The 25,408-nt window shown below is 44.9% G+C and overlaps 1 long non-coding RNA gene across 2 annotated transcripts in view; it reads left to right on the top strand.

Moving 5' to 3' along the window:
- LOC140389399 (uncharacterized) overlaps positions 1-25,408 on the top strand; it is a 56,977-nt gene that overhangs the window by 9,939 nt on the left and 21,630 nt on the right. For both annotated transcript variants that reach the window (XR_011934379.1, XR_011934378.1), the window contains 2 exons: positions 3,612-3,635; positions 22,191-22,217. This is a non-coding gene — a long non-coding RNA (uncharacterized lncRNA). The remainder of the gene's footprint in view (positions 1-3,611; positions 3,636-22,190; positions 22,218-25,408) is intronic.

Genomic DNA, 25,408 nt, shown 5'->3' with positions numbered 1-25,408 from the left:
TCAGACGATGAGTTATTACTCGTAACTATGATTTTCCTGCTGATTATCAGACGGGCCAGCAAATTACAGACAGAGGAGCAATACAGGCGTATTTGCTGGCGACGTCCGTAGCATCTTCAGCGTATAGTAGCTCTCTCAAAGATATTATCGTCTATTTATCTTCACTTTCAGCCTTAACTAATCGTAAGGCCTGTTGTCTAATGTAGTATGGAGGGTAAATCGTTCCGTAACTGCAGGGAAGGCAAATATCATGAGCATGGAAAAGCAAACTGGCAGAAACCTGTGGGCTGGAATGCAGCCACGTTTCAGTCCTTTCGTCGTCCTGCAATGGCGCGGCCGAAGTGGACATCACAATTTTTCAAGTTATGAAAGGACCAGAGCGTCTTCGAAATCTAAGAAGTTCAGGGGAGCCAAGCTGTCCCAAAATTTTGCAGAACCTGACCAGCTGATTTTTTCAAATGATTTAGCGAGATCTGCAAGGGTAAGTTGAAGATCCAATATCCTGTTCCTCACACGTGTCTCGCAGCTGGTTTCGGGAGAAGACCATGCCTTTCCTCCATCTATTAGTTGCTTTTTTCAGCAATTATTATTCGAGATACCAAGATTCTTGGTGTATCTGAAATGAATGTATCCTTTAAAAATTCAAATTAAAGCAATCTGGTTTGAGGGAAATAAACAGATTAACTAAAACTAAAAAAACACACACAAAATAAATTATTAAATGAAAGCTATAATCAATGCATCACTCCAGATACTAAACTAATAACTAGATTTCCTTGCCGATACTGTTTACACTACTGGGAAGAGCATGATGAATAAATTCAGATGAACTAAGTACTCCATGAAGCTTGAGAAACTATTCGAAAGAAGATCTTTGCTTGGAAATTAATCGTCCATCTTCAAAATCCCAAAGTCCGACAGAAATGTTTTGAAATATAGCTTATGTGAAATTTCCATCACGTTCATGAATTCTCTCGAAGACCTTTACGGAATTATCAGGCACAAAGTCAATGAAAAGTGACGGATGATGAAGAGCGACCCTCCCATTGTTGATGTAGATAACTGAGTTCCGTGTCGAATTGAATATAATAACATATTGAGTTGAAAGGGAAGGGTGCCAACCACACTCGCTGTGGGATCACCTGTGACGTTGCAACGTCTATGCACGGACTATTTTGTCAATTCGATTGCTCTACCTTATAGATCCTATCTTATTGGAAGGCATCAAAGTTAACATGACACACATTCGAAACAATGTTACTCCAATGTCCGCCACTGCACTCGAGTATATAGCTGACACGTGTGTGTCCATTCAGTCAGTAACTGTGCCCTTTATCAGTGTCAACTTTTCTAAAGCACATGGAAAAATGGGCATTTCACGAAAATCTATTAACTTGAGTTTTCTTCCAGCCTTCCTCCACGGAATAATGCACGCACACCACTAACCACCCAACCCATCGAACAATATCAGTTGTGGAAATTCAAGAGGAAGTGGGCCATTCTGCTATCGATGAATGTAGACAAAGATCATAAAGCTTGTCATCGGCTACAAAGCGCAAGATCGCAAAGAATACTTGAGTATCACGCCCTCAAGCGAGAGGAAAATTATCGTTTCCCTGGCATCGGCAATCACAGCGCTCGTCTATGTTAGGAAGGTGTTGTAAACGTACAACAAACGATTTAAAGCCCGAGAGAAGGTGCCAAATCAATGACTTGGCAAAATCCTCGGAACATCAGGGGCAACAAGACTGGCAGATGTACTGCGAAGCCAAAATGGACAACATTCTTATGTACAACACACAATTCCCGAAACAACTGTACTACTCGCAACTCTTTTGTGGCACAACATCCCACGAAGAGAATGGAAATGCTTTATGGATATCATGTAAAACTGGTCCAGGAAAGTCGGTTATGAGGAATGATTGAAAAGATGGAACTGTCCATCTCAGAACGAAAAAGGCCAACAGGCGATTTGATATATATTTTCAAAATAACGAGGGCACAGATTGACAAACTTTATTCGCTCATGGAAAAAAAGTTAAGGAGGAGAGGGTATCTATTTAAACGGATTTACAAAATAAGCAAATCCGATGTGAGAGGAAACCTTTCCACATGACGAATAGTTCGTTCTGAAATGCATTGCTTGGAATTGTGGTGGATGCAGTTTCAATTGAAACATTTAAGAGCGCACTGGATGAATATCTGAAAAGAGACAATGTGCAGAGGGAAAGGGAAATGCCGGCCCGACGGCACAACATCATGATGCTCGCCTGGAGTGCCGGTGTAGTTCGGATGGGCCACATGGCCTCCTGTTACGCCATAACCATTCTGAAGATCTGTAATTCACATCAGCAATGAAGAGGCCGGGAATATCCGGCAATTCATCAGAATCCCTGGCCTGTGAACGACCTAAATTCATTTGGATTGACATTGAAAATATCGCAGCACAATATCAGCGAACAAGCAGAGACAACGTTGAATATCCAGAGAGTGGACATGTCGCCAGCAAAAGTTACCTAGGCGACCATTAAGCGCTATCTGTCCCACTAGCAGCAGAGTGTTCATATCGTCGACTGGAATTGCAGCCATTTCAGAATCAGACGAACGTGAATGCAACGTGAATGGATGAATTCATCATCCATAACAATGGTCTGCCGAAGAATTTATTAAGACTTTGTGTGCGTACATCAGGCAGACAAGCTTCATGAACTGGAATTAGATCAGCTATTCCCGTCTTTTTAAAATAATATAATACATTCAAACGAGCAGATAAAATAGGGACGGACTCAGTGAGCTCAATGGAAAATCTAATTGAATGCAATAACAAGGTCAAGGGCTTTATTGTCCCATGTGCTACGAAACCTGACAATTCTTTGGAAGAATCACTGAGCTTGTTTCTAAAGCTTGTGAAAGGAATGTGGGTGAGTTTTTGTACCTGAAAATGTGTCGCTGCAGAGGAATACGGTGCTAACTCAAATATCTTGGGAATATTTTGGAACAGTGTATCCTCGCCACTCCAACTCACGATGTTGTAGACAGCCGAATTAATTTGGCTGCTAGTCACGTGTGCTTTCCAGATAAAATGCAGAGGAAATTTAATCACAACGCGATCTCTGTAAGTCAAATGTAGACTGTTTTACCAATCCTTTAACAGAGAATTTTTCGATTTCAACACGAACAAAGGAATATGTGGGAATGCTTTCGTCAGTGGTGAATTATGTTTTGCAGCACCGACATATTGTCCAAATAGTCGAGTTCTGTTTTTCAATGTAAATAGTTGGGGTGGAAGTTTTGGGAAATGGACCAATAAAGTATACTGGCTCTTTGGAACTTGACTCAGTTGTGAAAAGATATAAAGGAGATCGATGTCCTTCCCTTGTTGCAAGAAAGGCAGGGAGCGTTCGCCTTTTCACGAAAATGAAATCGGATAGCAGAAAGGATTCTGGAACGCAAAATGTATTCAGGAAATCAAGACCATAGATTAGTGATTAATACTTGCCGTCCATCCATCTTGACCGTTTAAGAAGCGTCATCACATTGTATTGCCTGAAATATCATCACATTGTCATTAACTGCATTTTGCATTTTCTTTGCTTTTGTTTTATCAATAGCCTCACTTCAAGAGAAAAATTCAGGTACGACGCAATACATTCTGTGATATATTTGTAATATTATACTGCAGACATGAACTAAGCAGACAATTTCAACTTGCAGTCTAATACCCCCTCTCCGTGTTGCTTCTGTTGTTTTACAATATGATGCTCGGCAGACAATTAGTAAAGGAAATACATCAATTAACTCCTGGTGGCAGTGGTATGCACCTCCTCCTATCCCACACACCCTCCCAGCAACACCAGCAAAAGAAAAAGGTGGTACAGTTGGGTATAAAATAGTGATTAATTGGGTCTTCTGAAGAAGGCATGTCAGTAAATACTGAAATGTCACTCAGCGGACTGCATGTTCTAAGTGTGAGATGTAGGAGATCCATGATGCTTTCAGTATTCCGGTTGACTACGTCAGTAGCAGGTGTAACCAATGGCAGCTCCTCACAGACCGCGTGGTTCGATTGGAGCACCAGTTGGATGCACATCGGAGCATGCAGGTGGCGCAAAGCATCATAGATAGGAGATATGGAGATGTGGTCGCACCCAAGGTGCAGGCGGACGTGTGGGCGACGGCTAGAAAGGGCAGGCAGTCAGTGCAGGAATCCCCTGTGGCTGTCCCCATCTCTAACATCTATAACGTTTTGGATACTGTTGGGAGGAATAGCCTTTTAGGGGCAAACAACAACAGCCAGATCAGTGGCTCCACAACTGGCTATGTTGCTCAGCAAGGTAGGGTAAAGTGCAGCAGCGCGATATTTATAGGGGACTATATATAAGAGGCACAGATAGGCGCTTCTGTGGACGGGAAGGAAACTCTTGGATGGTATGTTTCATCCCTGCTGCCAGTGTCAAGACTGTCACATCCTAAAACATGACATCCTGAAGGCAGGGGATGAGCAGCCAGAGGCCATAGTGCACATAGGCACTGACGACATAGGCAGGAAGAGCGACTAGGTCCAGCGGATGAGTTCCTGGAGTTAGTCAGTGAACTAAAAAGGAGCGCTAGGGTTGAAATCTCAGGATTACTCCCTGTGCCACGTGCCAGTGAGGCTAGAAATGGGAGGATAGTACAGCTAAATACCTGGGTAAGTAGGAGGGAGGGTTTCAGATTTCAGGACCATTGTGAGCTCTCCTGGGGCACGTGGGTCTTGTACAAGAAAGAGGGGCTGCATGTAAACTGGAGGGGCACCAATATCCTGGCTGGGAGTGTTGCTGCAGTCACTCTGGGGAACTTATACTCGTATGGCAGGCGAGGTGGGAACCACAGTGTTAGTTTAGCAAATGTAATAACTGAAGGGGAAACAGAGAACAAAAGTAAGAGAACAACAACTTTACACTGCCTGCTCAAGTGCAATGGTCTGAAGTGTATTTGTTTCAACGCCAGAAGTATAGCAGGTAAGGCAGATAAACTTGGAGCACTGATTAGTACTTGCAACTATAATGTTGTGATTATTACTGAAACGTGGTCAAAAAAATGGGGCAGGATTGGCAGCTAAACCTCTGAGGATATAGATGTTTCAGGAGGGATATGGCGGGTGAAAACCAGATGAGGGATTATTGATTAAGGAAAATACTACTGGCGAGGGCATCTCGGAGTGCAGAATAAATTACTTAATGTGGGTAGAGCTAAGGGACAGCAAGGGTGCAATCAAAATGTTGGGCGTTTCATACATCCGCCCCCAAAACTGCCAGCGAGTGATAGAGGAGCAAATAGGTAAAGAGATTTTGGACAGGTGCAAAAGTAACATGATTGTCGTGGAAAGGATTTTTCTTTCCCTGTACCGACTGGGACTCACTTAATGCTACGGCCTTGGATGGGGCAGAATTGCTAAGGTGTAGCCAGGGAGACTTCTTGAAGCAATATGTAGAGTGTCCATATAGGGAAGGGGCAGTACTAGACCTGGTATTCGGGAATGAGCCAGGACAGATGGTTGAAGTTTCAGTAGGGTAACATTCTGGGAATAGTGACCAGAATTCCGTACGTTTTAGGGTACTTTTGGCTAGCGATGAGGGTAACCCTCGGTTTATGGTGCTAAATTAGGGAAAGGCAGATTATGATAACATTAGACAAGAATTGAAGAATTTGTATTTGGTGCCGCTGTTCGACGTGAAATCAACATCGGACATTGGTGAGTCTTTCAAGTGACAGTTAATTAAGATTCAGGAAACGACACATTCCTGAGAGAACTAATAATAAGTATGAGCCGTTTCGGGAGCGTTGGATAAGGAGGGGTATTGTGAACCTCGTCAAAAAGAAAAAGGTGGACAGTCTAGAAAGGTGAGGTGAGAGTAAACCGTTGAGGAGTATAAATAAATTCGGAATGTGCATTAGGGGGATATTTGGAGGGCTAGGAGGGGCGATGAAAAGTATTTGGCAAGTAGGAATCAAGTGAATGGGAACGTTTTATATTCATATGTAAAAAGCAAGAGGGTGACCAGGGATAGGATTGGACCACTTAACGAAAGTAGGGAAACCTATGTGTTGAGCCAGAGAAAATATTCGAGGTACTCAATGAGTGCTTTGCACCAGGGTTTACGAAAGAAAAATACATTGGGGAAGATAATTCTTGGGTAGAGTGTGTGGATGGTCTGGGTCATGTTGACATCAAAACAGAGGAGATATTGGATGTTTTCAAATACATTATGGTAGGTATGTCTCCTTGGCCGGATGCGAGTTACCATAGAATATTGAGTGAAGCAAGGGAGGAAATTGCTGGGACCTTAAGAAACTACTTTGTATCCTCATTGGCTACAGGTGGGATCCCAGAGGACTGGAGAGTAGTTAAAGTGGTACCACTGTTTAAGAAAGGTAGCAGGGCTAATCCAGTAAACTATAGGCTGGTGATCCTCATGTCGGTAGTTGGCAAATTATTGGACAGAATTCTTCGGGACAGGATTTATACCATTTGGAAACAAAAGGACTCATTAACGATGGATAGCATGGTTCTGTGAAAGGGAGATATTTCTTCACGTACTTGGTCGAGTTTTTTCAGGTGGTGACAGAGATGTTTGATGATGGGAGGCTGGTGGATGTTGTTTTCATGGACTTCATTAAAGACTTTGACAAGGTACCTCAAGGCTTTAGCTACGTATCGAGTAAAAACATCGAGCTGTGGAATTCATGGACATTTTAGCCAATAGTTTCTTGGAACCAAATGTTCTGGTGCCAACCAACGAACATACTACATTACACCTGGCATTACAGACCGAGGCACGATTAATTAATGAGTTCACATTGAAGGTGCCCCAAGGTAGCATCGATCTTAATATGACAGATGTTTGCATTCAGGCTGCGGGACAGAAGATTGGATCTAAATCTATAATTTTTAACATGAAGAAGGGCATATGTGATGGCATGATATTATAGCTGAAGTGAGATGATGCAGGTTGAGGATGAGCTCAACATTGATGCACTGTGTTATATTGAAGGAGGGATTTAAAAATACAAGCAACCGATACTTTCCATGGATAAATAAAGAAAGTGCAACTAGCGTAACTAACGTTTGTGATTATCTAAAACAGGCAAATATGTTTTAAACTTTAAAAAATATATAACATAGAGCAAAGTTGTGTCGCTTGTCAGCAGATTGAACAGAATGTTGAAACAGCACAGCAAAGAAGTACGAGAAGATTAATATGGAGGGCAACATTGCCTTTTGGGAGAAACGTAAAACGAAATATGAATATAGATAGCACACTTTACCTACGGCACGTTTTTGAAGAAAAATGTTAATGGCATGAGTTTCGGTCTGATAGAAAAGGAGTCTGTGGAATTTGTAATGGCAAAGAGTGAGATGGCATATGTGTTCCATAGATCTTTTGTATCGACCTGCACTCCAGAGGATCAAAGTAAAATTTTAGTTATGGCAATGAATCGGGAAATGCAAATCAGGGGACAACTCAAGAACATTAAAACTACAGGAAAGCCGTACTAAGCAAACTGATGAAACAATGCACTGACAAGCCTTCGGACTAGGTTACACTAAAAGTCAGAACAGAAGTAGCACGAGATGCATTAATGCGTTTGTTGAATTTCCCCAAAATATCTAGACGAACAGATGTTTCAATTGGACTGTCACTATGGAATGCCAGTCCTTTACTTAAAAATGGAGGGTGACAGAAATAGTAAACTATAGAGAAGTTAGCTTGACACCATCCTCCAGCGTAACAAGGATTGTGGAGATAAAGCTGAAAGCATATTTGAGGTCAAATGAATCATGATCTAACTGAATACTGGAATAGACTCAGTGGGCCAAATGCGCAACTTCTCCTCATTTGTCTTATGGTCTTAAATATTAGAAGGTAGGCAGCACGGTGGGACAGTGGTTAGCACTGCAGCCTCACGGCGCCGAGGTACCAGGTTCGATCCAGACTCTGGACCACTGTCCGTGTGGAGTTTGCACATTCTCGCCGTGTTTGCATGCGTTTTGCCCCCGCCCACAACCAAAGATGCGCAGGGTAGGTGAATTGGCCACGCCAAATTGCCCCTTAATTGGAAAAAAATAATTGGGTACTCTGAATTAAAAAAATAAAATATCAGAAGGTACTATTCAAGCTGTCATGGCTGGACACACAGGCAGATTTATCGTGAATTCACGAAGGGGATATCATGTTCAACCATGTTTCTGCTCTTTGAAGAAATAGCATGTTCCATGGATAAGGGGGGACCAGTCAATTTACAGCACACAGATTTAGAGGAGACATTTGTTTAGGTTCCGTATCACAGGTTAATGCTTAGATTAAATATGATAATACAGAGGGAACATATTGGCTTGAATAAAAGATGGATCGCTCACAAGAGTTTAGGCATAAATGTGTTCTTACCGCCACACAGAAATGCATGCTGTGGATTTACTGATGTCACACAGGTATGTAGGAAAGTCGGTTGCGAGGGGAAAATAAGGAAGTTACTAAGGGCTAAAGATAGGTCGAGCGAGTGGATCAAGACCTGCCAAATAATATAAAATGTTGGAACATGAGAAAATGTCCATTTTGACTTTGTTGAGACTAGGATTGTATTGAACACTTTATATTTTTCATCCGTGAGATGTGCCAGCATGTGCTACCCATACCTAATTGTTCTTGAAACAATTGGCTTGCTAGGCCATTTACGAGTTAATCATAATGCTGTGACTGTAGTAGGGCATCCTTGAGAATAGGTGAGGGCATCAGATTTAGTAGCTGAAGGACACGAGTGAGCCTGATGGGTTGTTTCGGCAATCGATTGCTGGTCATTGCTAGATGACTACTTTAAGTATTAATGCACCTATTAAATCGAAATTTCGAAGCAGCTCTGTTACGACTCTAACCTGTGTTCAGATACCGTTACCCTGCTACCTTGGATAACTCGTCCAGTTGTAAGAGGAAGCGGCGATTTAATTGATAAATATACGCTTTGGGGAATTACAGGTGCAGATTGCATTGTGGAAACGGTAGCAGAGATCTGCTCAAGGAAGGGCACGACTGGGCTTTCAATATACTTGGGGACAAGGTTAACGGAGCGTATACGAAAGGAAGCAAAAAGAAGATGGTGGTGATATTGGACAATAGGAGCGTTGCAATGCCGGAGAAAAAAGGATGCCCCAGAGGTTTCAAGCACAGAATCTATTTGGCTAGAGCAAAGGAAAAAAATTCAAGTGCATTACTCACTGTATTCTATATATCACAAACTGTTGAAAAGGATGGAAAAGAAGACATTTGTAGCTCAATTATAGAAAGATGCAGATATTATAGTGCAAGGACGTCTTTATCCGAATGTGGACATGCACACACGCACACCCATTTGCGGAGGAATAATTTCCAGATTGCATTCGGGGAAATTTTCTGCAGCACCGTGTATCCTGCCACGCATGCAATGATGCAATGTGGACGTGGATCTTGGAAATGAGGTGGGCGAAGAAGATCAAGTGTCAGGGGGGTGGGGCATATTTTGGAGACAATTATCAATTTGTCAGAAGTTTATTGATGATGAAAGATAAAGATAAAAGTAATCAAGAGTAAACAATTATTAATCAGAGAAGAACAGACTTTAATAGGCCAGTTAGACTGGAAGGAATGACAGGCCGGAAGAACTGTAAATACTGGCTCCGTTCAAAAACTAAATGGCCCTCTAACATTTAAGCATACCCCGTTAAATGGAAAATTAGGGCAAACAAACCCAGAGCTCCATGAATCGTCCTTTTTTTATTAATATAAATATAGAGTACCCAATTCATTTTTCCAATTAAGGGGCAATTTAGAGTAGCCAATCCACCTACCTCACATCTTTGCGTTGTGGGGGCGAAACCCACGCAAACAAAATGAGAATGTGCAAACTCCACAAGGACAGAAACTCAGAGTCGGGATCGAATTTGGGATCTCGCCGCCGTGAGACAACAGTGCTAACCACTGCACCACCGTGCTTCCCAGCTCCATGCATGGTAACTGTGATGAAATCGAAGTTAATGAAGAAAATGTGCGAATGGCGTGTATCAGATGGCAATAACGTTAGTAACCAATGCAAATGGGGAAGGTTCAGAGCGGAGATGAAATAGCAATTCGGAGAAGTGAGCAGGAATTATGAGCAAAGATTCCCCGCCAACAGGAAGGGGACTCAAAGTATTTTATCTGCATATAAATAGTAACAGGGTGTTAAGACATTTGTAGAGTCGGTTATGAACCTATAAGTAACTTTGCCCAAAGAGGGTAGGTGCATGGATGAGGCATTAATTGAATACTTAGTATGCTGCTTTACCAATGAGGTGGATGCTATCAAGGACGTAGTGACAGATAAGCAAACTACGTCCCGAGAATGGTTAATTGCAAAGGAGGAGGTGTTGTGTAGAATACTGGTACTTAAAGTTTACAAGGCACCACGACCGGCTGATATGCATCCATATACATTGAAGAAAGTGAAAATGGAAATTGTCGTGCCTATGACCATATTTTTCCCATGTTTCTACTTGATTCAGGAGAGGTGCCAGAGTACTTCACGATAGCAAATTTTACGGCCTTGTTCATGAAGTGTTGCACGGAGGCGTGTCAGTTTAATATCAGTGGTGAGCAAGATTCCAGAAGCTATTTTTAGGGATAGGGTTTGTATTCATATGCGAAATCTTGGGTTTGTTTGGAATAGCCACTATGGATTTCTTTCGAAAGGAGAAATCGTGTTTAAATAACTTGCTGGTTGTTTTTGAAAAGTGACTTAAAAGGTCGGAAAGGAAAATACAGTTCATGTGATGTACACGACGTTCGAAAGACATTGGATACATGTGTACTCAAAATACTTGTGGTAAGAGTTACAGGCGATAGAACAAACGGACAGTGCTGAAGTGGATACAAAATTGGCTTGCATAATAGGAAGCAGGGCTATGCTGAACATATATGAGACAATATTTGGAGCTCAGCTGGAATATACTGTTCAGTTCTGGGCGCCACGCTAGGGGCGAAAAGAACACACTGGGGAGAGAACAGATGATATTTCCAATAATGTTTACAGGGACGAGCAGCTTACGTTAAGAGCATAGAATGGACTGGTTGTGACTATTCTCCTTTGAGAAAAGAAGGCTAAGAGAAGAATTGATAGATATGTGCTCAATATGAACGGCTGGCCAGAGTAGATAATGGTAAAACCTTGACGCTCATAAAATGATGAATAATGAGAGAGCGCAGATTTAAAGTGATTTACAACAGTAGTAAACATGATGTGAGAGAAATTTAAAAACGCTTTCATACTACGTATGGTTAGAGTCTGGAATGTATATACAAAAGTGTCGCTGAAGCAAATTCAATGGAGACATTCATAAGCTGATCAGTTCAATAGCAACAATGTGCAGGGGTACGGGGAAAATGCAGGGGAATGTCAGTAATTTATGCTATTTTTTTGAGAGCCGATGGACAGAATAGGGCAAATGGCCTCCTTCTGCGTTGTAAAAATTCAGTTATCCTGTGATAAGATTCTGAGGTGTTCTGGCAGGGTGGATGTGGAAATCATGCTTATTCTATTTGCAGAACCTGACGCAAGGGGGTCACCGCTAAACTCATGGGAGCGCTTATTTGAGCCAGAGATGTGTTTTCTTTCGCTTACAATCTTTGAAATTTTAGAACACTCTTCCTAAAATTGCGATGAATATATTGGATCCTTGGATATATTTCAAGGAAGAAGTAGATCGATTCCTGATAAACAAAGTTGTGAAAGATGATAGGGTTAGGCTGGGATGTGTAGTTGAGATTATCTTCGGATCAATCATAATCTTCTGAAGCCATGTTCTCGCAGTCGAGTGGCCTGTTCTTGCTTCTAAACCGCAAGATCATATTGTACTGTTCCTATGCTCCTTGGTATCGTATATTTATTGAACATTGATGCAGGCTGGGAGACTTATTTCTTTAAGAATGTACACATAGCAAAATTATAGCAGTAGCAACCACAGCAAGTGAAGTGTCGATTTGAATCCCGTGAAACCTTTCGTGTTACGACAGCACAGATTACAACTTAATTTGTTTTTTCCAATGACGTAAAAAAATAAGCGAAAAGTAAGAACGGCCGCAGCTCGGTCGATATTGTTATGGTCAATTGCCTTTCATGAATTTCAACCGGCATGTTTCCCTCCAGATCATTCTTTTGAAGCCTGTTGTAGTTTCTGGATTCACGTTCAAATGATTGTTTTCCGGGGTCAGTTAGCTGGTGTATCCCAGTTATAGTTAAGTAAAAAATAAGTGAAATGGAAGAGTGAAGAATGGAAGTGAAATGGGCATCACGGTAGCATAGTTGTTCGATTCCCGGCTTGGGTCACTGTCTGTGCCGTGTCTGCACGTTCTCCCTGTGTGTGCATGAGTTTCCTCCAGGTGCTCCGGTTTCATCCCACAGTCCAAAGATGTGCAGGTTAGGTAGATTGGCCATGCTATATTGCCCTTAGTGTCCAAAAGTGCCCATAGTGTTTGGTCGGATTATTGGGTTATGGGGATAGGGTGGAGCTTGGGTAGGGTGTTCTTTCCAAGAGCCGGTACAGGCTCGATGATCCGAATGGCCTCCTTCTGCACTGTAAATTCTACTAATGAGGAAGCAGGAAATATGAACTGAATACAGAAAATGCTGAGAAGACTCAGCAGGTCAAAAAGCATCTACGGAATGAGGAAAATAGACTGTTATCTATTTCCATCCCAATTTCCCTGTAAAGGGTTTGTTTGTTTTTTACTGTGACCAAATACATTTCCCTCCATTTAGTTAAGCAATCCTTCAACTTCGACATTCTGCTTTAATATGCATCTTGCTCCTCTGCATTATTCCTCCAAGCTTCACAATAAATTATCACTCTTACCAAATTGGTCTACCATTGACACACGTTTCACCTGTGCCAAATTTCCCACCTCATTCCGGACGTCAGGTTCTGCAACGCCTCTCTCCTCGACGCAGTCACCTATTACTTAAATTGAAGGCATGTCTCAGGATAACATTTCAGAATTTCTTTGCGTTTTTACCCTTCTTTTTGACATGACAATAACGGATGCGTAAGCAACGGACATTACAAACCAGTGCAGTTTTTCAAATCTCTTTCATTTTCCTGCAGCATTGTTCCACTACATCGGAGACCGATGTAGCACATCAAGCCCTTCCATCACGTCTTTCCCGCTTCCTAACTTTCAACTGTGATGTTTTGCTTGCCTTTTCATTAAGATTTCATTTTCTGGAAGCCATTTTTAACTATTTAGAAGCACAAAACGGCAAAATCCACGGGAATACAAGCCCCAACTACGATAACAAACCACAAAACATCATCCTCCCCTTTGAAACCAACCATTCGCCCGCCTACCACTCCGACAACCGCCAGCGTTTTCCCACCTTTCGGCTCCTAATCAGAGACCACAAACCAAAACAAACAAAACCCCAAACCACCCCACTCCACCGACGACTTCATCCTCCTTAAAGAAGTCAATAAACGGTTCCACCAGAAGAGACACACCCCTCCGCCCCCCGAATAAAGAAATTAATCTTTTCTAGCTGCAGAAATTCAGTCAAGTCACTCAGCCATACAGCGGCCATCGGTGGCTCGCAGTCCTGACATTAGAACAAAATCCGTATCCGGGCTATCAGGAATGCAAAGGCCTAAACATCGGCCTCTCTCTTAACTGCCCCCCCCCCGATCATCCTACATTCCAAATGTCGCAACCTCCGGACTCGGAGCTATTTCCGCCCAAATGCCTTTTCCATATTCTCCAAAACGCCCTTCCAGAATTCTTTCAATATCGGGAAAACCCAGAACATATCGTGGCTGGGTGGTTTGCTAGAGTTGCTCGAGGTGACTTAAACTAGTATGGCGGGGGTTGGGAACCAGAATGTTAGTTTAGAAGGTGTTATAACTGTGGGCAGCACGATAGCATAGTGGTTAGCACAATTGCTTCACAGTTCCATGTTCCCAGGTTCGATTGCCGGCTTGAGTCACTGTCTGTGCGCAGTCTGCCCGTTCTCCCCGTGTGTGCATGGGCTTCCTCCGGGTGCTCCCATTTTCTCCCACAGTCCAAAGATGTGCAGGTTAGGTGCATTGGCAATGTTAAATTGCCCTTAGTTTCCAAAATTGTCCTACGTTGGGTGGGGTTACTGGGTTATGGGGATAGGGAGTAGGTGTGCGGTTGGGTAGGGTGCTCTTTTCAAGAGCTTGTGCAGACTCTATGGGACGAATGGCCTCATTCAGTGCTGCAAATTCTATGATCTAAGATCTATACCTGAAGGGGAAATAGAGAACCGAAATAGGAGAACAACATCGCCCTCAGGCAGAGCAAAAAAGGTGACAAGTGTGAGAAGGAAGGTGGTCATTGCAGGACTAAGGGTGTTGTACCTAAATGTGCGCAGTATACTGAACACGGTCAATGAGCTTGTTACGCACATTGAAATTGGCTGGTACAATGTTGTGAGTATTATGGATGCGTGGCTGCAAGGGGGCCAGGGCTGGAATCGAAATATCCAAGGATATGTGGCCTATCGAAAGGACAGGCAGATGGACAAAGTGGGCGGGGTTGCATTGTTATTAAGGAATGGTTGAATTGATAGCAAGGAGGATATAGGATCAGACGGCATTGAATCCCTGTGCGTACAGTGAGGAATCGCAAAGGTAAAAAGACCATGATGGGAGTTTTGTACAGGCCCCCTAGCAGTGGTCAGGAGGTAGGCAGAAAATAAGTCAGGAGAGGAAATGGCATGTAAAAAAAGGCAATATTACAATAATCATGGGGGCTTCAATATGCCGGTGGACTGGGAAAATCTGGTTGGTAGTGGATCCCAAGAAAATGAATTTGTGGAATGTCTCAGAGATGTATTTTTGGAGCAGCCTGTGATAGAGACTATTAGGGAATAGGCAATTCTGGATTTGGTGATGTGTAATGAGGCACACTTGATTGGGAACTAAGGTGAAGGAATCCTTCGGGAGCAGTGACCACAATGTGATAGAATGTACCCTGCACTTTGAGAGGGAGAGTCTGCAATCAGATGTAACGGTTTTACAATTAAATACGGGTAACTACAATGACATGAGGGAGGAGTTGGCCAGAGATGATTGGAAAGAGCCGAGCAGGAAGACAGGGGAACAGCATTGGCAGGTTATTTTGAGGGTTATTTTATCAAGCAGTGGATGGCAGCCGGGGACTTGTGGTGTGCCTCTGGGGCCGGTGCTGAGACCACAACCATTCTCAATATACATTAATGACCTGTGAGAACGAACTGAAGGTACTGCTGCTAAGTTTGCAGATGATGCAAAGGTCTGTAGAGGGACAGATAGTATTGAGGAAGCAGGCGGGCTGCAGAAGGACTTGGACAGGCTAGGAGAGTGTGCAAAGAAGAGGCAGATGGAATGCAATATCGAAAAGAGTGAGTTTATGCACTTTGGAAGTGGAAATGGAGGTACAGACTATTTTCTAAATGGGGAAATTCTAAGATAATCAGAATACTAATCAGAATTTAATTCCTAACGTCCATCTCCCCCCCCCCCCCCCCCTCCCCCGATCTCTGAAAACTCCCATCACACTTCCCTGTATTAAATCCACGATTCCCCCGAATCGTGATTTCCCTTGACGCCGCCCACACCCTAAAGTTCAGGAGCAACTGATTCCAGATCTTCAACGTTGCCAACCTCCACCACCGGACAACCGGAATATTTCCCTGAGGCCATCGGGAGTGGCGCTGCTGCCAACGCCCGCAACCCCGACCCCCTGCACAGGTTATCTTTCATTCAAACCTACTGGGAGTCCCCCCCCTCCAACCCAGCAATACCGGGTGCTTCACCCCCTCTCTCCCGCAGGATCCCTTTCCACACATCCGAACTTCTCAACGTGATGGCCAAAGTCTCAATCGCCAGTGCATAAAAAATGGGGGGACAAAGAACAGCCCTGCCTCGTCCGTCCGTGCAGACCAAATACATCAAATGTATCCTATTTGTGCGGACATTCGCCCTCCGCTCCCTGTATATTAATCATACCCACTCAACAAATCGCGGCCCTATCCCAAATCGCTTCAAAAACACCATCGAATACCCCTACTCTACCTGGTCAAACAACGTTTCGGCATCCAACGGCACCACCACCTCTGTCTCCCTCTCCTCCGCCGGTGCCATAACTACGTTCAATACACTCCTAATGTTCGAAGATAGCTGCATCCCTGTCGCAAATCCTCTCTGATGTCCCCCTATCACCTTCGGGAGACACTCCTCCAATGTACCCGCCAACACCTTCGCCAATACCTTTGAATCCACATTCAAGTGTGACATGGCCCGATACGGCCCACACATTCTCGGATTGTTATCCTTCTTGAGCAACAAGGAGATCGATGCGTGCCCCAAAGTCCGTGGCAACGCCCTCTTCCCTTTCGCCTCCTCAATCATCCCCACCATCAGCGGCGCCAATAAATCCCTAAACTTCGTCTGGTACTCTACTGGAAACCCATCCGGCCCTGATACCTTCCCCAACTCTATCCTCCCAAACACCTGCTTTATCTCGAACACCCCTATCACCACCTCCCACAATGTGGCCCAGTCCTCCTCCCCAATATCGGATATTCCAAGCCGTCCAGGAATTCCTCAACGCCCGATCCTCCACCGCTAGTTCCGACTGGTACAAGCTCTCATAAAACTCATCAAACGCCCTATTAATCTGGTCCACATTCACCACCAAGTTCCCTGCCCTTCCCCACATCTGAAGAATTTCTCTCGCTGCTGCCTCCCTCCGAACTTGGCCGGCCAGCATGCACCCCACCTTTTCTCCATACTCGTAGACTGATCTCCTCGCCTTCCTCAATTACCGCAACATCTTCCTTGTGTAAGCCAATCAAAGGTCGCGTGCAACTCGTTCGTCTTTTCCAACAGTGCTGGATCCACATCCACTGGATACTTCCTGTATACCTCCAACATCTCGTCTCTTAACGTTTGCCACTCCACCCTCCCCTCCGTATCCACTTTTGCCTTTAACTGTTTCACCTCCCACCTCACTGCCGCCTTCAAAGTTTCACATACAATCGCCTGCGAACCATCCCCTGCATAGTTAAACCTCACGTATTCCTTAACTACTTTCCAAATCTTATCACAAAACCCTCGGCAGCAACAACCCCACATCTAACTTCCCACCGGCCTCTGCACTGCCCCCTTCTCCCATACCATGTCTACCCCATGTTGTGCATGATAAGATCTCGCAATTCCCTAAGATTTCGACCCCTTTGACCCCGGGCAACAGTTCCTTCCCCACCACAACAAAATCTATCCGTGAATAAACCTTATGAACCAATGAGAAAACTAATACTCCCGCTCCCCGTGTGCAAACATCTTCTCAGGTCCTCTCCTCCTATTTCCACCATTAGTCCGGCCAGAGCATTCTCCCCCCCCCCCTCCCACTACCCCCACCACCCTCTCCACCCCTTACCACCCCCCGACAGGGCAAGCGACCACGGCCGTGCTCTGTCCAATCCTGGTTCCTACACCAAGTTCCAGTCTCCACCCACTATCAATTCATGTGAATCCAAGTCGGGGATGGCCCCACACACCTTCTTTACAAACCCTATATCATCCCAGCTGCGACCATATACGCTTACCAACGCCACCAACGTCCCCTCCAATGCCCTTGTCACTATCGCATACCTATCTCCCTGATCCGCTACACTTTCACCATTTGGAACCGCATTCTTTTACTAACCAAGATTGTGACACCCCCCCCCCCCCCTCGCCTCCCCCGCGCGCTCCGCCATCAAATCCCGAATGATACAGCTGAGTAACCCAGCCCTTGCTAAGGGTCACCTGATCATTCACCCTAAAGTGTGTCTGCTGCAGCATCGCCACATCACCCTTCAAACTTTTCAGGTGCGCATGCACCTTCGACCTCTTCACTGGGCCTCCCAACCCCCTCACGTTCCACGTCACTATCATAATAGGAGGTATCTCCCCTCTCACTATCGACTTTTATCATAACCCCGGGCAGTGCTCACTGAGCCTAACTCGCCCCTATACATTGTAAAAATCGAATCCAATCCCCGCACCCAGAATCCCCCTACACTTCCTCTTGAAAAGCCTCACTGTTATCGATCCCCTCCCCCCTTTTCACACCTAAGCCCATAGAAACCTGCTCCGCAGGCTGCGATGTCCACAGTCCCTCTCCCCACCACACATCCGTTCACGTGCCGACTTACATTTGCAACTATGGGGGCCGCTGGCCAGGCCTTTCCTCCCCTCACCTCCCGCCCAGACCAAGGAAAAGTAATAAAACATACTCATCTCCGGAAAAACGTCGCGACAAAGAACAACAAAAAAAACCTTAATCTCTATTACAGCATGAAGTAAGAAACTTGAGGCAAAACTGCATACATACACATATCTGCCACAGTCCACAACGCTTCTTGTCCCATTCTTCACTTCTGCCCCATGTCTTCTGCCTTCACAAACGCTTCCGCTCCCTACATCACCTCAAAATAGAAGTGTCCGGCATTGTAGGTCAACCTCAGATTCGCTGGATAGACCACTCCAGACCGTACCCCACTGTTTGACAATGCCGTCTTGACTCGGCCGAAAGCCACGCGCCTACTTGCCAGTTACACCATCAAGTCCTGGTCAATGCGAACACCAACACCAGCCCACTGTAATTTCCGCTTCTGCTGTGCCCAGTTCAAGACTTTTCTCCTTCGTGTGGTATCTATGAAAACAGATGAGCACTGCTCTTGGCAGCTTGTTAAACTTCGGCTTAGGCCTCAGCGACTGGTGAGCTCGGTCCAGATCATACCAAGATTGTTCCTCTCCCTCCTCCATCAGTTCCGTCAACATCTTGGCAAATCACTCTGTCTGCATCGGGCACTGTACCCACGGGCAGGCCCACAATCCTCACATTGTGCCTGCTCGAGCGGTTATCCGCGGCCTCCAACTTCGCTCTCAACCCTTTGTTGGCCCCGACCATCCTCTGCAGCTCAATCCCCATCGGTGTGAGCAGATCACTGCGATGTGACATGGCCTCCTCCACTCCCTTTATCTTCTCGCCCTGTTCCATCACTTCGGCCGATGTCTTCACCACAGCCACCCACACCGGGGCAATAGCTTCGCCCGCCAACGCCATCAATGCCACCTCCATTTCCTTTATCAGCACCTAAATAGGTTTCGCAAACTGCTTCTCAGCTCCATGGAGATCACCTCAGTCATCTTGTCTGTCGTAAGCAGTGTCGCCCCACCCAGCGACCCAGTCGGCGCCATCTTGCCAGCTCCCAGGCTGGCCCTCTCACTCGACGGTGAACCCTCACTTCCTCCCTTCTTTACGGCTGTTTCCTTTGACTCTTTGACATTCTTGGCCTTCGTTTAAACATCCTACACCCAACGATTCATACATTCCCGCAGGACGGAGATTAAAACGTCTACAAACACGCCTCCAGCAAGAACCACCCAAGGTGTGAATTCCCCTCTACATGCCGCCAGCAGGAGTACCCACATCTTCATGTATAACCTGCCCCACCCTGCCCTTCCTGAACCTCGTCGGGTCACCCAACTTTATTTGCATCTCTTGCGAAAACACAATATCCACCTTCAAAATCCTTACATGCGTGAAAATGCATGACCTTTGGAGCAGGCTGGTCAACCCCCAGACGTTCCACGTAATCAGACAGATCGGGGAGGGCTGGCTGCACCCTCCCCTCCTCGCTGTTCAACCGTAATCCCTTTCCAACGAGCTCCCCCAAATCCACTCGGCTCTCACCCTCGCACACCCCATGCTATCTGCCGCCATCTCCTCCTTCCTAACTCCTTATTGTCAACTCCACCAACGTCAGCTTCTCTTCCCTCCTCCACCAACCCAGGAACAATAAAAGAACGACCATTCTACCCTACTCCCTCCACAGCTCGAACACCCACTTCTCTCCCGTTAAATAGCCCACCAGCTGGCATGATGGCCCCCTTTCGAGGGCACAGCCCACTTCCTCTTCCACCACACACCACACCTCCACGAAACGCATACTGAACAGCAAAGTGTCAACAAGGAGACACCCACCCACTCCGTAACAGTGACCTCAAATATACCCATCCACCCACCCTAGAAGTGCACGTTCCCCACCTTCGCGTCTCCATGGTCCAATGTCACAAACCTCCCAGTTCATGGCATCTTCTGAATAATCTTGCGTTCTCTGGCGTGTCGCAATAGAACTCCTGATCCTGAGGCTGGCATACAATCGGTTGGGGAACAACACTCAAAACTTCACCCCTTTCTTGGGGAGGGCAGTCTTGATCTGGATATACCTGGCTTTCCTCTTGGCTCACTGTGCTCCCAAGTTAAAGTAAATGTTCTGCTCGTTGCATTCCCACTTTCTTGTCTGCTTCATCAACCTCATATATTTTCTTGGCCAAGAAATGTTGCAGCCATGCCGCCATTGCCCTCGGAACCTCCACCTCGTTCGACCGCCAGCGCAGTGAGCGCCCGATGCTCATCTGGGAACGTTGGGGGGGGGGGGGGGGGGGGGAGGGGGGCGGTCAAGGACCCCCTCCCACAACAACATCTCGAACATATTTGCCTCATATTTTGTGGCCTGCTCTCCCTCGATCCCTTCAGGCAGCCCCTTAATCGTTGGGTCCGCCTCCCTGACCGATTCTCGAGGACCTCCACCTTCTCTCTCAATATATTTTGGCTATCCAGCAAAACCGCCATCTCTACCTCTATCGATACGTGCTGGGGCGCCTGGCCCTGCACCTCCAATCTCTACTCAACTCTCTAGATCGCCGTCCTCAATGGCTCCACCACCTTCGCCAGGTCCTCTGAGGCATTCAGTCTCTGCAACCTGAACTTTGCATTCAAAACTCCACCAGTTTCTCGGTAGAAATTGGGCGGGCAATGCTGCACAATACCCCCCGCCATGCTTTCTTGTATCGCAGCTTGAATGCCCTCTAACTCAAGCTGCTGTGGACTGCTCGTCACACATCTGGTCAACTAAGACATAAACCAGACTTACCGGCTGAGAAACACGAACTCTCGGTGCTCATGCACCCTTCATCAACTACCAGCTCTTAATTCCGGTGAAAAAGGCCATCGGATTTTACTTCTAGCGGGCGCCACTAAATGTGCAACCACTCACTCCATGGCCACCAGCGGAAGTCCTTTTCTTGTCTCATTCACGACAGCTTAACTTTCCAACATTAAATATTAGACCAATTCAAAGTTACAGCACATCATTTTCTTACTCTTCTACATTGTTACCAATACGTTCTGTCGTTGAAATTTAAGCACCTTGATCTCCAGAATTTTAAAATACATTTTGTCAATGCGCAATATATTTTTCCACCAAACATTATTTCTGCTGGAGCTTATCAACTGTGCTCCCCTAAATCTAGGGAATTTACTGAGATGCCTGAGAAACATTGACTTGCATCTTCTATGTCACACACTTCATTCACTGGTTCCATTTATTCATTACAGTTTTTTAGCAATGTGTTTTCTCTCCTTTCATTTTTTCCACCCTTTTCTGCTGATATCGTTTATACCATCCACAACAAAACTAAACATAATCCCCTTTGAAAAATCTGTCCCGGTGCTGTACACGTGTAAGAAGTAATATATGGAAAAACCCTACCAAATGCGGGTATCCCCTCATAATCCGAAGCCCTCTGTCCTACCTTCGGATTCTAGTCACTCATTAACCATTACCCTCTTCACAATTGTCCGCTTTGGAACCACATAGCACAAGAATTAACGTCATGCTTTCAAAATACGAAATCTTACTTCTTAGCCCCCTTCGTCGTTCCCAGAATGTGCTACGCCGAAAGTCTATTCTTATTCTTCTCTTCCAGTATTACAAACTCGTTATCAAATGGCTGACACGAGCCCACTCGCTTGACCAAATTTCAGCACGTTATCTGTGATATCCTGACCTCAGCACCAGGAACAGAACATACAACATCACATTTCACAATATATACAACGACATCTCTGTCAGAGCCGTTTGGAAGGACGTTTTTCAATACAAACCTAGTTATCCACAGTGCAATGAAGTTTGTATGTAGCGGGTGATGTGGTTTGCAAACCATGCTTAGAAAATCGATTCCCTCATGCAATACTCAAATGTTTATGATATAATTCTGGTAAATCAAACCTAAACGATTCGTTTTTCATTTCTAGATTTGGAAAGACTTATTGCAGAGAGCAGTGAGTATGATTTGTGTATTCTTCCAGAGGATGTGAACGTAATATTATAGTCCATCATGTGAAATCCCCCGAATTGCCCGTAATAAGGTCGGGCTGAGCTTCCTTCTCAAAACGCTGTAGATCGTCTGTTTAGATACCTCCGGTCACAGTTCAGGAGCGGATTTCAAACAGGAATGACCCATCAACTGCCGAGAAAGTGGGATATTCGTTTTAGGACTTGAGTTGGAATTTGCATATTGGGGTGTCTCATGCAACTGCTGCCATTGTCCTTCCAAGTGGTCGTGGTCTCAAGTTAGAACAGTGAAGTGCAGTTAAACACTAATTGCAACTTTGACTAGCTTTTCCATTGAGTTTAGTTATAAAATTTAACAAGAATATTTCCTCATTCGTACTTTCATAACCTCACACTCTGACTCTAAATGCACTCAGTCACGAGTTGGCTAACTTCGTTCTTGCATACATCAATAAGGATGGGGATCATAATGATCAGCCAGCGTATGTCCATGTGTCGGCTACTGTGCATTTAAAGGTATTAATGGTCGCAGATTCGGATGGTGCTATTGCCGAAGCACTTGTGACTTGCTGAATTTAGTTCTGTATAGCGCGCACGCCACTTCCACTGCTACACAGCTCGCGGAGAGGTTCAACGTTTAAGATGGTACGTGGGGTGTAAATAAAGTGGGTTATTTTGTCCCGCACTGTGTTTGTGTTCTTACATCTGGTGATGTCGATATCGAGACAAATTGAGAAGAATCCATTGCTTTTGGAGCTTGCAGGTGGACAACTTTTGAGTTACACTTCATAGAATCGAAGCCTCTGATCAACTCGTGCATCAACAACATTTACCTGTCCCTGTTTGTTAAGTTTACCATCAGCCATCGCAGCAATGTTGATGATAGTTAGAGTTTCAGCGCTTGAAATGTCATTGTCCTTCATGTGACTCGATTACCTCTTGATTAAGATGGTGCTTGTGACTTAAGTGCACGAATATTAATTTATACCTTTGATACACAGCCTAACTGCAATTCATGTTCTGTTGCTAATCGGCACAGGTATATTATTACCAGAAGAATAAGGAATGTGCTGCGGGCATCTCGAATTCTGACCCGAAGAAAGGAAGGCATTGATAAATCAGCTGAATACAATATAATGGGACTGAAATGATTGATCTCCAACAACCTCAAACATCTGTCTCCCTGCAGAATATGATTGCAGCCAGCATTGATTTTGCGTACTGAGTTTCTTGTTTCTGGCAGGGTTTTTAAATGCCACAGTCAAAAAACTGCATTTACATCACTGAAACAACTCTCACATCACATCCTTTTCTTTTAGTTTGCCGATGTTTCTGGCAAAGCTGCAGGAAGATTAGAAGTTCAGTGAATACGGTGGAAGACAACATACACTAATGATCTGGAAGAAGGATATTTCTGTCTACCTGCTAATTTAAAACATTGCCGCTGACACCATCTATCACTCGGCTGAAGACCGAATAATGACGGTTGGCACTCTCGGGACCAGTTTTACCGCGGTGTGAACTGTGACGTTCCTCTACCTTCACATTTTGTCTTTCCCCAGCATTTTCCTAAACGTGTCTTGCTGTTTCTCCGCAGACTCTCTGGTTAGCGTGAATAACTTATTTCAAAGGAATCGATCGGGATCTCGATAAACGTAACATTTTGTTTGCAAACATGTTTTCTTTCAACAATAGATGTGGCTAAAGGATTTGTATCATGTCGATGGAAAATTCGCCATAGAACATGCCATGACAATTCAATAATGTACATTTAGCTCTGCTGGTCGCGTCAGCGGAGCAACCACTGTCTCAAGAAGCAAGTGAGCTAGGACCCATACACGCTGATGTATTCCATTTGGATATTATCTCATGTTAGGAGATGCCCGATGATCGCCTTATGCAGCAGATGTGGAAGCTGTTGAGCTTCCTTTATTGATTACATCAGGTCCCAGTATTGTGATAGTAGGGGCACAGATAGTGGGGCGAAACCTGCCAGAGTAAGATTGTCTTGTTACCTTATATATTCGTGTAATTTTCAACATATCATGATAACTGTTAGTGCTGAAGCTGTACTGGAATAAATTGACCCTGTGCACAATCCTCAGTAATAATGCAGGATTATTTCCAGTGCTCATAGCCATTGCAACGTCATCCGTTTCCGAGAGGCAAAAATAGACATCAGGAATCACTGGAGGCAGTAAGGGTCACAGAGGATTGGAAAGTGGCTAATGTACCACAATTTTTTAAGCAGGGAGGGAGGCAGAAGACGGCAAATTGCAGGCCGGTTAGCCTGACTTCGGTCATTGGTAAGATTTTAGAGTCTGTTATTAAATATGAGATCGCAAAGTACTTGGAAGTGCATGGTAAAATAGGACGGAGTCAGCACGGCTTTGGCAAAGGGAGGTCGTGTCTGACAAATCTGTTAAAGTTCTTTGAGGACGTAACAAGGAAGTTAGACAAAGGAGAAGCAGTGGACGTGGTTTATTTAGATTTCCAGAAGGCCTTTGACAAGGTGCCGCATAGGAGACTGTTAAATACGTTAAAAGCCCATGATGTTAAGCGTAAGGTCCTGGCATGGATAGAGGATTGGCAGAAGGCAGAGACTAGGGATAAATAGGTCGTTTTCAGGAAGGCAGCCGGTGACTGGTTGTGTACCTCAGGGGTCTGTGCTGGGACCACAACTTTTCACAACATACATTAATGATCTGGAAGAAGGAACTGAAGGCACTTTTGCTAAGTTTGCAGTTGATACAAAGATCTGTGGAGGGACAGGCAGTATTGAGGAAGCAAGGGGACTGCAGAAGGATTTTGACAAGCTAGGAGAGTGGGTAATGAAGTGGCAAATTAAATACAATGTGGAAAATGTCAGGTTATGCACATTGGATGGCGGAACGTAGGCATAGACTATTTTGAAAATGGGGAAATGCTGAGGAAATCAGTAGCACAAAGGGATTTGGGAGTCCTTGCTCACGATTCCCTTAAGGTTAACGTGCAGGTTCAGTCGGCAGTTAAGAAGGCAAATGCAATGTTAGCATTCATGTCAAGAGGGCTAGAACACATGACCAGGGAGGTCCATCCGAGGCTATATAACGCTCTGGTCAGACCCCATTCGGAGAACTGTGAGCAGTTTTGGGCCCCGTATCTAAGGAAGGATGTGCTGGCCTTGGAAAGGGTCCAT

Source organism: Scyliorhinus torazame, chromosome 14 (assembly GCF_047496885.1).
Source record: "Scyliorhinus torazame isolate Kashiwa2021f chromosome 14, sScyTor2.1, whole genome shotgun sequence".
NCBI lineage: Eukaryota > Metazoa > Chordata > Chondrichthyes > Carcharhiniformes > Scyliorhinidae > Scyliorhinus > Scyliorhinus torazame.
The sequence above is the reverse complement of the archived record's forward strand: the minus strand, read 5'-3'. Positions and strand labels throughout refer to the sequence as shown.